We start from the raw sequence: 14,179 nt of genomic DNA, 5'->3' as shown, positions 1-14,179 counted from the left end.
TATATGCTCTTCAGCCATCTCGCCAGGATGGACAAAAACACCCTACATACCATGCTCTCAAACTATCCATTGACACACACAGGGGTGCATGCCCTCACCCTACTGCCAATGCCCGTGTGGTTACCCAGAGATTCATGGATTCACAGAATGGAGCCTGGCTTGGTAACTTCACTGCAGGTGCTACACCATCAATTGTGATCACTGTGGCTGGCTCGATGATCCTTAATATGCCATGCATATTTGAGACACAAAAGTTAGAGCTGGATGAACAAGTTCAACAGAATTGTGGAGTTGGGAGCTATTTTCTATAGACTTATTTTCTTGCCTGAATGTCATGAGTTGCTCACAGTTTTTCATGTGATTTCCAGATGTGGTATCTCAAAAACTGGGTCCAAAATATTGATGACTGGGGCCTGTGAAGGCATTTTGGAATGTGTCTTTCAGGAAGTTTTGCTTAAGTTTAATATTAAAATGGTTTGGCATACATGTGTTTATGCTGAGATAACTATATCTTTGATTCTAGCCCATCTTTAATAAGCAAGTAACACACACTGGAAAACACGCAGTTGACGGCACATCACACTATTGCTATGATTCCGTAACATTTTTACACACACACTTATTTAACCACCCATCCAAAAAATGAGAAAAGAAGATTACACATACAGGTATAAGCATCCAGCAGAGCCAATGAGATTCAACATTCAAACACCTATTCCTACAGTTACACAGAACAGCGGCAACTTTGGCAAATAGTCTGATTTGTACAGCTATCCTAGAGAGGCAGAATGAAAGCAAATTGTGCAGCCAGCCTAATGAGATGGTGTGTATGTATGTGTGTGTGTGTTTATATGGCACCAGGCTGTATGGGGAAGTGGAAAAATACAGACAGACAGAGAATTGCTGTGATGTTTCCTTGAGAGTAGTGAGTGGAAGAAGAAGGTGTTTTACTCAGGACAAGTCTACACTACAGCGCTACATCGGCACCTATTCAGCTGTACCGCTGTAGCGCATCTGGTGAAGATGCACTATACCAACGGGAGAGTACTCTCCCATCGCATAATTATTCCACCTCAGCAAGAAGCAGAAGCTATGTCAGCTGGAGATCGTCTCCTGCCAACGTAGTGCCGGTGTGGACAGCGTGAAACTTGCATCACTTAGGATGGGGGAAGCTTTTTCACACCCCTGAATGATGTAAATTAGATTGATTTAAGCGGTAGTGTAGACCTGCCCTCAACTAATTTTCCCACCAGTAAATACAAAAGACCTGATTCTGCTCTCTCATAAGTGGGTATATGGCATAATTCCACTGTGACTCCCCTGACTTTCCGATCAGATCCAGAGTTTGTATGAGAATTGACATAAAGGATAACCTGTACATTCAGACTAGGCAAAGTCTGGCAGGTAATGTAAGGGACAATCCTGCCTTGGTGGGGCTATGACCTGCATAACATAACAGTTAATGGGAGCCAGAGTAAAATTTTATAAGTGAGTAATTGTGATATAATTGTGCGTCAAGACTGGGAAATGAGGAGCCAGACCCTCAGCTGATATAAATATATTAGATGAAATCCTGACCCCACTGAATCAATGGGAGTTTTGCCATTGACTTCAGTAGGTCCAGGATTTCACCCTTTGTTTGCACAACTTATAAAACCTATCTCTTATCTTTTATAGCAGTACATGGAAAAAGACATTTGTGGTGAGGGGGAAAGAATCACCCTTTTGGATGAAATTTTCTTGCTTGCTCTTTCTGTCACTTTGTCGTTGAATATTCAAATCCTCAACAAACTATTTGGCATGGCAAAGGGCTGGCCAGAACTGCAGCATCTAGAAAAAGTAATCGGCACAGCTGGGTTTTAGTTCACTTCTCACTGAGAGTATCGCTTAGCCCATAATCAATCACAAAAAGGAAGGCTTTCAAAAAGAAAAGGCTCCCAGAAGTATGGTCATGCATTCATTTGCTTTCCTCAAGCCTCCTGCCTCCAAGTTACTATTTATATGTTCTTGCTGCTATTTATATTCTCCCAGGGGCCCAGGTGTTTGCTGCCTATTGCTTGTCAAATTCCCCCATAGAGCTCCAATTGATCAGTTAGGCCTAGCTGTTGGACTGCAGGCACCTAAGAGCATCAGGTGACTGTTTCTTCTGTATCAGTTCTGCAATCCACTTGGCTGCACAGAAGCTCTGTAGGACAGTCTGCTTGCCAGAAGCAGTGTGGGCTTGTCAGAGGTATTTCTTGTTAAAAAGGAAGAAAAGAAGCCAAGCTACGAGAAAACTGACAAGCCTCCTTTGTCCCCCTCCAAACAGTATGAGTCAATATAACTCTTTGTTTATTAAAAAGAAACCATAAATATTCAGTCTTAATTATCTATTTTTAAACCTAATTAACTAACAAGTCTCTCTGAAAGATGAGGAAAGGACTGGAGCCATGTTTGCCTCTTCAACAGGATTGGAAGTTAATTATCCGAAATCTAAATGCTAGAATTCCCGAGCATGTGTAGTAAAGTGAATACTTGCATTTTTCTTTTAGTGTGGGGGCCAGTTTCTCTGGTAGTGTAATTCCACCAAGTCCATGGGATTATGCCAACAGAACTGGCCCAATGGCGTAGTCAAAATATAAATTGTATTTAAAGAAATACCACCTTTATAACATTCCAACTGAATTCAGTGGGACTCTGTATGGACACTGGGGTCTGCCTGCACAGACCTCATTGCAGAATGAGGACCTTGGACTGTTGGAATTTAAAGTAAATAACACTTTCCCACATTTCTGTGTTTACTTTTGCTCTTTGCTCTATGTAGTCAGTGAAACTAAATTGCTCATTTAGGCCAGATTCAACAGTTCAAGTGTGTTCAGCAAAGTACTTAACACTTCCTAATTTTAGGCAGATATTCAAGTCACATTGACCTAAGGGATGGATTTGGGCATATGCTGAAATGCTTTGGTGAATTAGGATTTAAATTTTAGTCGGTAGATAGTTCACTTTCAGATTTTCAGGAAAATTAGGGTTTTATAAACCCAGTACTTTTTTCTAGCAAAGGTAACTGCAATTCATTCGTTTACATGTTACTTCCCCCGACTCTCAATCCCAGTAAATCCCTGGTTGGTAGGTAAAGGAAAGGTAATTTGTATTAGTAGGTCCACATTTTCAAAAGTGTGCATGCCTGACATGCATGTGTGTGTGTGTGTGTGTGTGTGTGTGAGAGAGAGAGAGAGAGAGAGAGAGAGAGAAGGGCAAAACTCAACTTGACTTCAATTGATCAGTACTATACTCTTAGAAAATCAGGCCACTCATTTAGATGCCTAAATGTGGATTTAGGAGCCTAACTTTAGGCATCCATTTTGGACAATGTTGGTCTTAACTGTCACATGTTTTAGTCACACTTGGGTAAACTTTCCTGTGTAGCTGGGACACTAGGACTCACTTAAGAAAAAAGGTACACAAAAGTTTTTAAGAACTACCATCTCATTTCTTATCCAATGGGATTACCTATGTAATTCATATTAAACCAACCAAGTCCTCTATCTGTTCTTGCAAACAAGTAGCCAGAGAAGATTTCTTTCTATATTCACCATCAGAAAAAACAGCAATGAGGTCTTAAAAATTTCAACAAAGGAAATGAATATTAAAGTTAATATGTATGTTTTTACTTCATCCTGTGTTGTATCTGATGAAAATCAAATTAGTCTTTTCTTCTGTTGGATTAATATAGACAACTCCCCTTACAACTGGTCTTACAAAGTGTGAGAACTGATTACAAAGTTGTTTGGTTTTTCTTGCTTTTTCACTTATCAAAAAACATTCTCATTGCTGAGAAAGTAGGTGATTAATTAGAAATAACTTCTGCTGTCTACCAATTCTTGGTGGAATCACAATAAAATCAAACAAGCTGAGTAGAAAAGACGTTGGAAAATATTTCCAAGATGTGAGCTACAGTCTGATATAAGTCTAATGTATGTTTTAGAAGCCCACTGATCTGAATAGGAGAGGAGGAATTTAATTGCATAATCAGAGTTTCAGTAAAATGGGGCACTTTTCAATACAGATGCTGCATGTTCTGGATGTAACATAGCTTTAGATAAAAGAAGTTTCGATAAATCAGGTTGTAGATGCTGCTAGTGAACTCAGCCTATCAGATCTAGTAAATCACTTTTTGTTTTAACTTTGGCGAACTTAATTAAGTTAAAAAAATGAAGCATGGGAATTTGTAATCTGTAATTATGTGTGAACACACAGTACTTCCTTCCAAAAACACCTGTATAATTCTGGATAATTAAACAATCTGAAATACCAGAGTATGTGTCCTGCAGGATCAACAGATGTTCTGAGTAGTCTGATACACACAAGGTAAAACTTGGTGTCTCCAGCCATCTAAGAAGTGTCTCTCCAGCACACCGCACCTCCTGATGTGTCTCACTGTGAGCCTTTGAAGCCTTTGTAGGTGTTTTCTGGGATTCTTTTGGGATGCATATAAACTAGTAAGCAGCAGTTTCTTGTAAATTTAATATTTGTCTCGATGTTGCATAGGACAGAAATGATTACCTGGCTGGGCAGATATAAAATCTCAGATTAGTCTTTGTTTTTTCCCTCAATTAGGGTCCAATTCATTATGGAAATGCAAGGTGGCGTGCAGTGGCAGGCTTCTGGCTTGTGCAAGGGCATATACAATGGGGTGGATTCAAGGATGCAGGGGGAACTGGACACTCTCACTAACAAAAAGCACCACCTTCAAACCCCACGGTCTCTGTGATATTCAGCTGTATTATTTTTGACACCTGACCCCCCTTTTTCAGAATGCAGACTAGGAGTTACTGCAGCTCCACTGTATAATCAGAACACTGCACATCAGAGTAACTCTTAGCTTTCCACATAAAAATAATACCTAGCTCTTATATTGTACAGGACTTTGCACGGCTGTGTTAAAGGACAGGGTATTATTATTAAAAAAAATCATCAGTTTTTGTAGAAAACTGTCTGTTACAGATAGACTGCCTGAATGGGTATGTACAGTCAGTCTTTAAGTATGAGAAAATGGTCTTGACCGTATTTTTGTTGCTTGAAACTGTAACCCAACAGGCAAAAGACTCACTTTTGAAATCTCTTATTTTGGTTTTATCTAGTGTACATAGTGTTACCCCAAATGTCTGTGTAGAATAATAAGGAGGCGACATATACAACAGGTTCAACTCCTACCAGCATCTATCAACTGGGAGAATTAGAAATCTGTGTGCCTCCCACCCGTGTTGCATTGAAATACAGAATAGAGAGAATATAACCTTAACCAGAAAGAAGATTTATTAAGGATAGGGTGACCAGACATCCTGATTTTATCGGGACTGTCCCGATATTTACTTGTTTATCCCGCGTCCTGGCCGATGTTCAGTCGGGATGCAAATTGTCCTGATATTTTGCCCTCTGGTGCACAGGCGGAGGGGGCTCGTGCCCCCCTGCCCCAATTCCACCCCAGCCCCGCCCCGACTCTGCCCCTCCCTCCCCCATTGGATCCCTCTCCAAATCCCTGCCCTGGCCCTGCCCCCCAGCCCCGTCCCCTCACTGCCCTATTCGCTCCCTCCCAAAATCCCCACCCTGACCCCGCCTCTTTTTTTGTTGCTCCCCCCCCAGCGCATTCCGGTATTTCACGTCTCTCATCTGGTCACCCTAATTAAGGGATAGATACAACTGGGGGAAGATTCACTATGGGGAACACTACAGATACCCACAAATAGATTCCAGCAAGGGGGCATAAAGCCCAGGCCCTTAAACGATCCCTTGGCTAAACTAATAAATGCCCGGAAAATAATTACTGTCTCTCTTCTAGCTGCAGATGGAGGACACCGGCAATGGATGGTCCATCTCAGGAGATGAACAGATCTGAGCAGATAGCACAGTCTTCACTGGATCCTTTGGTGGATTACAGGAGTCAGGTAAGTATCAGAGTCCTTGACAGATGTTAGTAGCCGAAGTCTTGATCCAATGCCACACAAAGAACCTGGACGTGGCTGCCTCGGTGGTGGACAGCCCCTGTGTCACCACTAACAGTCCCTTATACGCTCTCTGAGGCGCGCATTCCTGAGGCCCACTCTGACAGGCACCGCTCCCAATCGGTTCCAGCCACTTCTCTGTCCCTCAGGTTCCGTGAGGAAAACAGAGTTTTGGCGGGAAAATGCCATGCAGAAAGGGTACCATAATGGAGTTCAAACTCTTCCTATCATATGCGCCATCTTGAATTTCTAATCTCCATTTTGAATGCAGCAACATTCCTAACAGAATATAATCATGTACCAAAAACACGTTACAGTAGCAAAAAGCATCATCAGGATTTAGGTGGAGACACTTTCTCCTATATGTTTCAAGGCTTTAAATTATCCTATAAGGACCAGGTGGGATACCACTACATGTTGAAGATTTTCTATGTTTACTACAATGCAGTTTTACTTTTTATAGTCTCTTTCATTGTAATTGTATCTCCACACATATATTGGCAAGGATACCAGAAGAGACAGTGGAGTTTAACGGTCAAGGAGATACATGAAAGCTGTTTCAGGGACCAGAGGCTGCAGAGTGGCAGGCTCTCGCAGCAATCATGATGAGATTTGTCACTGGAGAGAAAATAAGCCAATGCTAGACAAGAGGAGGGAGTGAAGTAGGAAGAAGAAACAGGCAAGGTCTGATGTAAATTGATTCTTATGCTTCCTAGGGAGAGAAAATCCATGTGATCAACAGGATACTCTGTGGTTTGATAGAGCTGATGTGATATTTCTTAGAAGAAAGATCTTGCATACATAGAGATTGTGTCCTGGCACAGAAGTGATGGGTTGATTTAATCTTTCTTTTTTTCCTGGTGTTTGATCTTTTCAAAGTTAATCACTGTAACATTTTTTTTATAAAGGTAAATCTTTCAAGATTTTAATTCCTTAGTTATATTGTACTAGAAAGAACAATGTCTTTTCTTACTTAAAGTAATGTTAAACATCACCAGTGTATTTCTAAATAGTTCATATGGTTATGTAGGCAGTTTAAAGACCGTGATGGATATATCCTCAGTATATATTTAAAAGAAGCTTTTGCTTTTGAACCTTGTGAATTCTGCTCTCTACTGTAGGTGTGGCAGGAATAGCCAAAAGGAGCTGTTTTTTTCATGACACCTGCAGCAGGAGTAATGTGCCATGTGGGGGAGTAGTTTCTGTACCACATGGTTTCTAGTATTCTTTGTAACCTGGATGCGCTGCTCAATATTTATGCTGTCTTTATGTATTTAATGTGAGAGACTGTGGAACCTTATCTAAATCTTGTAAATTCTGGCACTTAAAGAAGATAATGTGTTTGTGTGTATGTCTACATTTTGAGTTGGTGTGAGCAGCGGATGGGGCTAGCTGCCAGGGCTGGCTCCAGGCACCAGCTAAGAAAGAAGGTGCTCGGGGCAGCCAATATCAAGGAGCGGCACTCCGGCCGCTACTGGGGCGGCACGTCCAGGTCTTCGGCGGCAATTTGGTGGTGGGTCCCTCAGTTAGGGTGACCAGACAGCAAGTGTGAAAAATTGGGATGGGGTTGGGGGGTAATAGGAGCCCATATAAGAAAAAGACTAAAAAATTGGGACTGTCCCAATAAAATCGGGACATCTGGTCACCCTACCCTCAGTCCCTGTCAGAATGAAGGACCTGCCGCCAAATTGCCACCGAAGAGTGGAGTGGCGCGATTGCGCTGCTGTGGCTTTTTTTTTTTTTTTTGCCGCTTGGGGCAGCAGAAAACCTGGAGCCGGCCCTGCTAGCTGCCCCAAGTATGTCCCCGTCCAGAATGCCAGGTAGGTACTCTGGGCAGCTAGCCCCTCTCACCACTACAACTACACTCTATTTTTTGAGCACGAATTCAGTCTCCTTGAGCTGGAATTTATATCTGCTGCTTGAAGTGTAAAGAGAACCTGGGTCACATGGATGACGATAAAAATCAACTCAACTATGAAAGGGAGCAGATGAAGCCCCCAGTCCTCACAAGAAGATAAATTTTAATGAGTATCCTTAAAAACATATAACACATACGGACATAGTAGCTTAATACAGACATACGCCCATATTCAACCACTTACATAAATTTCTATATTTTATTCTACATAGATTCTTATACTGAGCTCATCATTGTAGTATCTGAGCTCCTTCCAGTAGTTCATTAAGCAACATGTCTAACATCTATTGTGTTCTTGTTCTTTCATCCTCCCCCCAGGGGGAGGATTGTAGCCGGTGGAGTGTTTTGTTTTGGAATTTTTAAAATAATATATCTAGACATATATTGCTATATGTTCATTAGAGAAGAAGTCAAATAAATGTGCCTTGAACTCAGAGTGGAAGGTGATGAGATTTGTGATGGTCCTTAGCTCCTGTGGAGTTCATTCCACAGTCATGGGCTGGCTGCTGAGAAAACTGTCTCCTGCACGCAGATGAGCTCTATTCTTAGTGAAGAATTGCATTACTCCGGAGGAGCAGAGTTATCAACCACGGTCTTTATCCCGGAGCTTTAGCTGGTCTTCCAGATATCTTGAGTCCTGACCACTGAGAGCCTTGAAGATAAGGGTTGATGCCTTGAACTTGATTTGATATTCTATGGGAAACCACTGTAGGGAGTGGAGGACAGCTCTGTGTTCACAGTAGCCATAACTGCTGCAGCATTGTGTATTAGTTGGAGTTTCCTAAGCACTGAAGGCATGCCTTGGCAGGGATATAACCTCTGTGTCTGACCGTTTTGTTGATATTACACCAAAGAGGGTCTGGTGTGGTCTGTGTTGATCTTGTGTGGTCCGTGCTGAAAGTTAAGGTCCAGCTGATTGTCATGATTATTGCAAAATATTTGTATGGGAAACAATTGTAGAGTTATGTACTACACCTCTACCCTGATATAATGTGACCAAATATAACATGAATTCGGATATAACGTGGTAAAGCAGTGCTCCGGGGGGCGGCACTGCGCACTCCGGTGGATCAAAGCAAGTTTGATATAACGCGGTTTCACCTATAACATGGTATGATTTTTTGGCTCCCGAGGACAGCGTTATATTATAGAGGTGTATGTAGGATACTGTGTTCCAAATCTGTTGGGAGTGAAACCTATCACCTGAGGATGGGAAGTCTGAGAGCTGACCCAATCAACATGAGAGCAATGGACACCCATAGAGACAGCCTATGTTTGCTGTCTGGACTAGATGCAGGCTGGAGATTTATAGACAAATGAACTCCAGGAGAGGTCTCAGAAGAGGGGGTGCCCCTGGGGCTAAGAAACAATAGCCTGTGACTATAAGAACAGAAGAATTTGCCCATGTGGTTATCCATTATCTGTCACGGGTTGCTAGGAGTCTTATGAACGGTGGATCCCAGCTTGATGGGATGGAAAAGTGCTGGAAGGACTAACCATTGGATGAGAAATACCCTATTAGACAGGAAATTTACTTGCTAATAAGCATAGGCTATAGATTGCACATTGTTTTTGTTTTGCCTGTAACCTTATATGTTTCTATATTCTTCTACGTGTCTTTATTTTGAATATTTATCTCAAGTTTTGTTAAATAAACTTTAATTTGGTGTCACTATAAACCTATCTTAAGTGCCTGGTGCTAAGAAGAGTGAACTGAGGTGAAACCAGTGAACTGGGGTACACAGTGTCCTCGGAAGCCGCAGATGGGTATCATTGTGGGTGTCTGGAAGATAGGGGACTAGGCATTTGACTGTAACAGTGAAGTGTGTAAATGGCTAGCCTGGAGAGGGAAAGAGCAGGGCTTGCAGAGCCCAGATAGGCGCACCTGTGTTGCCAGGACCAAGTGTCTGGGGAGAGTTACCTGTGGTGGGGCACAGAGAGGGTTCCCTCCTGCTGTAAGAAGGCGGTAGTAATTCATCCCAGACCCCTCAGATAACCCCAAAAAGCGTCACAGTATTGCATTATGTTAGTCCAGCAGAGAGGTGATGAAGACATGAATAACTGGAGCCAAGGCATTATTAGGTGGGACTGAGTCTCCTAGCTGACTGGAGATGGTAGAAAACATTACTTGCTGATTCTGCTATGTAAGAGCTTAGCATCAGTGAGGAATCCAGAGGCACTCCTAAATTATGGACTGAATTGACCAATTGTGGCTCTAAACTTTACATTTTGAGATGTCATGGGACTATCCATGCGCTTAATGATAGGCACATGCTTAAGAATCTTGTTGCATCAGGGACACAGTAGGACGATCTAGGGCCTTTCTGCTCTTAGTTACATGCATGCATATTCTGTGAAATTATTAATTAATTTATAAGCGTTTCCATGGCCCCATCACTGTAGTATCTGAATGTGCCTCAAACATTAATGATTTTATCCCTACAGCACCCCAGAAAGCCTATGAAGCACTATCATTTTACAGATGGTTATCTGAGGCATAGCGGTCTGTACAGCTTGCCCATGGTCGCACAGAAATCTGTGACAGAGCTGGGACTAGAAAACAGTTATCCTGAGTCCAGTTCTTAACCACACAACCATCTTCCCTTTTATGTCAACCAGTTGACTTGAAATTCTGTTACATCTCCATAACTGAGAACAGAATTTGGCCTTGATTTCAAAATTTCTGATCAGAAGTGATGATGATGTGGTGAAATTTGACCCTAACTGACAGCAGGGACTGTACCCACATCATAACACCATCATGTGATTTGATCCATTTGGGAGAAGGCCAAAACTGGAGTAGGAGAGGTGGGCAAGTCAGTGAAATGAACTGGAAGTTTTATCATCACTTGTTCACATTATGACTAGCTCTAGTCAGTTACGATAACCCCTCACTTTTGTGCCACCTAAATTCACCCAAAATAAAAAAAAATTATATGCTAAATATAAATATTCATTTTATAAATATGCATGTTAATTAAATATACATTTATTTTAAATGCATGTGTTAATTATACATGTTACATCAGATCACAATTAAGTCAATAGAAACTGTCGATTTGCATATAATCATGCTTGTATACTAATCAGTTGTCAATCTAGAAAGCCATTTTTCTTTACATGGATTCACCCATCCAAAAACATAACCAGGAGTATAGACCTGGGACAAATGATCAATTTAAAGATTTCAAATAGAGTGGCATTCTTCATTTTTTCCCCTCTTGGATAGGAAATGTGGCTCTTTTGAGTGTCTTTTTCAGAGCACAAAGAGTTCTCCCTATTTTCCCCATGTTTTATTACTGCCTCCTCCATAAACCCTGCAAAGTGCAAACCTCTCTTTGGCCAAACAAGGCTGGGTGCTGTTTCCTTCAAATGTATGTATTGTCACTAAATAAACCCGTCAAAGGAGTTTCAAGAGAATGATGTGAAATGCTACCATTCTCAAAGAGTGAGTCACAGCATATCCAGTTCTTCCTGGTACCAGAGCTCTGTCTCTGAACCTAGATCTTCTTTGAAAATGCCAAACCTGTGAGATGTTGGATCATTTGGATATGACTTCAAATATGGGCTTCATTAGCAGCCTATTCACATCTGCAGTTTGGGCTGGTATGGGTTTCAGTGATCCTTTACTTGGGTTTTGTTTTTTCTTGGGTTCACTTTAAATGTAGAGTTTGAGCAAACAGAAGACAAACTTGAATGAAATGTCCACTTTTTACATTGGTTTCATTTTGATGTAACCAGGCAAAACTGAATTTTTTGCTTGGCTGTGATGCTAAAATGGGTTGCTGTGCATTGACTTCTGCAGAGGTGACATCCTTTCAGTAGCTCAGGTTTGTTTAAATGGTTTTAATCTTTTCATTGGGAGTTTCATGTTTTTAACAAAGAACTAGGTGACTTTCTCATGTCTTTGGGTCTATAACCACAATTTTGCACGCATCTTTTCATTAGGGTGTTTTTTGCTGAATAAAGGATGGGATGACTCAGATGCTTAATCACGTGTCTAAGTCTCATGGAAGTCAATGAGTCATCAGCCTCTGCTTAGGTGCTTTGCTGATTGGGGATCTAGGGATCTAATCCTCTGAGGTGCTGAGCATCCTCAATTCCCATTGACTTTGGCCAACACTAGCTGGGACAGTGCCTTAGTACAGTATGCTAGTCAGGACAATTTTAAGCACCTGAGTAGTTCCATTGAAGTCAATGCTGAAAGATAAGCATATGGTCAGGGTCCAGAACTCAAGACATTTAATGGGCTTTCTCATTCTCTTCTATCCACTCCCCATTTATTTCAAAGTATTAATTGAATTTAATCAGAGACAAGTTTCAGTTAATGCTGTTCCCCTCAAGTTGAGCCCTCCTGCTGGTGTGTATCTCCACAAAACCTTTGTTCATTATTTTGCATCACTTGATTAGTTCAAGTCAGTCAAATTCTGTTTTTCTATAATTCCTTGTTGACTTCTCCCCCATAGTTTTGAATTTATTTTCCTCAGAAACATTATTCATTTTAGAGAACTAATTTAGTTGAATAGTTTACAGGCTAAAATCCACCAAGGTATTAAAACAACCCAGTGAAAAGTACATATTTCATCAGTGATTTTAATCTTTAAAATATTTGTTTCAGGTATCTGGGACACCATTGATTCCTTGCTACAATATGTAAAATCTGTAAAAGAAAATAGGTCACATTTCAAATAGTCTCTCTCATAAGGATTTCATTTAGCTGCATTAAGACAATTACTGTATTTTAAGTATCCATTGATTAAAAAAATGTAGTTTTAAGTTTGACAGTGCTGTCATTTCATATCTATTATGTTATAATAAAAACAGTAAATGTTTAAATTATGTAATTATTAATATGGACTAACTATTGCAAACCTTCAGGAATACAATTATTATACAGTAAATATGTTAATAAAAGGAAAAAAGTGTGGATTGTTAAAATCAAAATTGGGGTGAGAAACAACATCCTGGATCCAGGGGCGGCTCTAGACATTTCGCCGCCCCAAGCAGGGCGGCATGCCGCGGGAGGCGCTCTGCTGGTCGCTGGTCCCGCGGCTCCGGTGGACCTCCCGCAGGTGTGCCTGCGGAGGGTGCGCTGGTCCTGCGCGGCCACCGAAGCCACACGGGACCAGCGGACCCTCCGCAGGCATGCCTGTGGGAGGTCCACCGGAGCCGCCTGCCGCCCTCCTGGCGACCGTCAGAGCGCCCCCTGCAGCATGCCGCCCCAAGCACGCGCTTGGCGTGCTGGGGTCTGGAGCCGCCCCTGCCTGGATCCAGTCGCCCGTGGGCTTTGCTAGAGTTTAGGTCTATGGCCCTGATCCAGCAAAGCACTTAATTGTGTGCTTAATTTTAATCATGTGAGTGGTCCTACTGATTTCAGTGGGGTTATTCATGTACTGTACTTAAAGTTGAGCATGTGCTTTAGTGCTTTGCTGGATTTGGGCCTTAGTCCAGATCCCAACACTATAACTTGGGTAACTTGGGTCAGTTACTTGTTACAAGCATGTATGTCAAACTTTAGAAATTATGTAGTAGACATGAAAAGTGAAATCCTGACCTCATTGGAGTTAGTGGGATGCTTGCAATTTACTTAAATGGGAGCAGCAGTCACCTGAAGATAAGTACACGAGATGTGTAGTTATACTGAACACCCTATTCTTCTTGTTCTTGCAGAGCCTCTAGTCATATAAGAAATGTGGCTGTCCAATGTAATTGCACTTCTTGCAGTGCATGGTTGTAGCGAGGTGGGCACCCGCTCCTGCCCTGAAGGGCTTGAAATCAGCCCTGGGAGAGGGCTGAGGCTGTGAGAGGGTTACTGCTAGGAAAGCAGCAAGCCTCAGCTGATTGGGGAAACAGCCACAGCTGCAGCCATGCCCCAATCAGGCCACAGCTGGCCTGTATAAAAAGGCTGGGAGCCAGGAGCTCAAAAAGGCTCTCTCCAGGCTTGGAGGGAGCAGGGCCTGCAGAAAGGGTATTGGGAGTGAAGCAGGGCTGGGGACAGTCAAAGGAGCAGGGGAGCTCCAGGCTGGCAACTCCTCAGGCTGAAGGGCCTGGTCTTAGGCCCACAGAGGTAGTGGGTGATAGAGGAAGGCAGCTGGTCCAAACCCCCCTTGCCTATGATGAGTGACTTTTACACTGCAGTCTACCCCAGTGAGCGGGGGCTAGATGGTGACTGGCAGTAGTCCATGACTGAGGTAAGGTGGAGATAGAGGGTTGGGGGTGGGGAGACCCTGAGAGTGTGGGGGTGTTCCTGGGGGGCAGCGCCCCAAATAAAAGGGCA

At 42.3% G+C, this 14,179-nt stretch overlaps 1 long non-coding RNA gene across 1 annotated transcript in view; it reads left to right on the top strand.

Annotated features, from left to right (window-relative positions):
• Nucleotides 1-5,666: 5,666 nt before the first annotated feature.
• Nucleotides 5,667-14,179, top strand: part of LOC123367280 — a 147,985-nt gene continuing 139,472 nt past the window's right edge. Inside the window, exon 1 of the long non-coding RNA XR_006578385.1 lies at nucleotides 5,667-5,927. This is a non-coding gene — a long non-coding RNA (uncharacterized LOC123367280). The remainder of the gene's footprint in view (nucleotides 5,928-14,179) is intronic.

The sequence above is a fragment of the Mauremys mutica genome, chromosome 3 (genome assembly GCF_020497125.1).
Source record: "Mauremys mutica isolate MM-2020 ecotype Southern chromosome 3, ASM2049712v1, whole genome shotgun sequence".
Lineage (NCBI taxonomy): Eukaryota > Metazoa > Chordata > Testudines > Geoemydidae > Mauremys > Mauremys mutica.
This window is presented reverse-complemented; position numbering and strand designations above follow the sequence as displayed.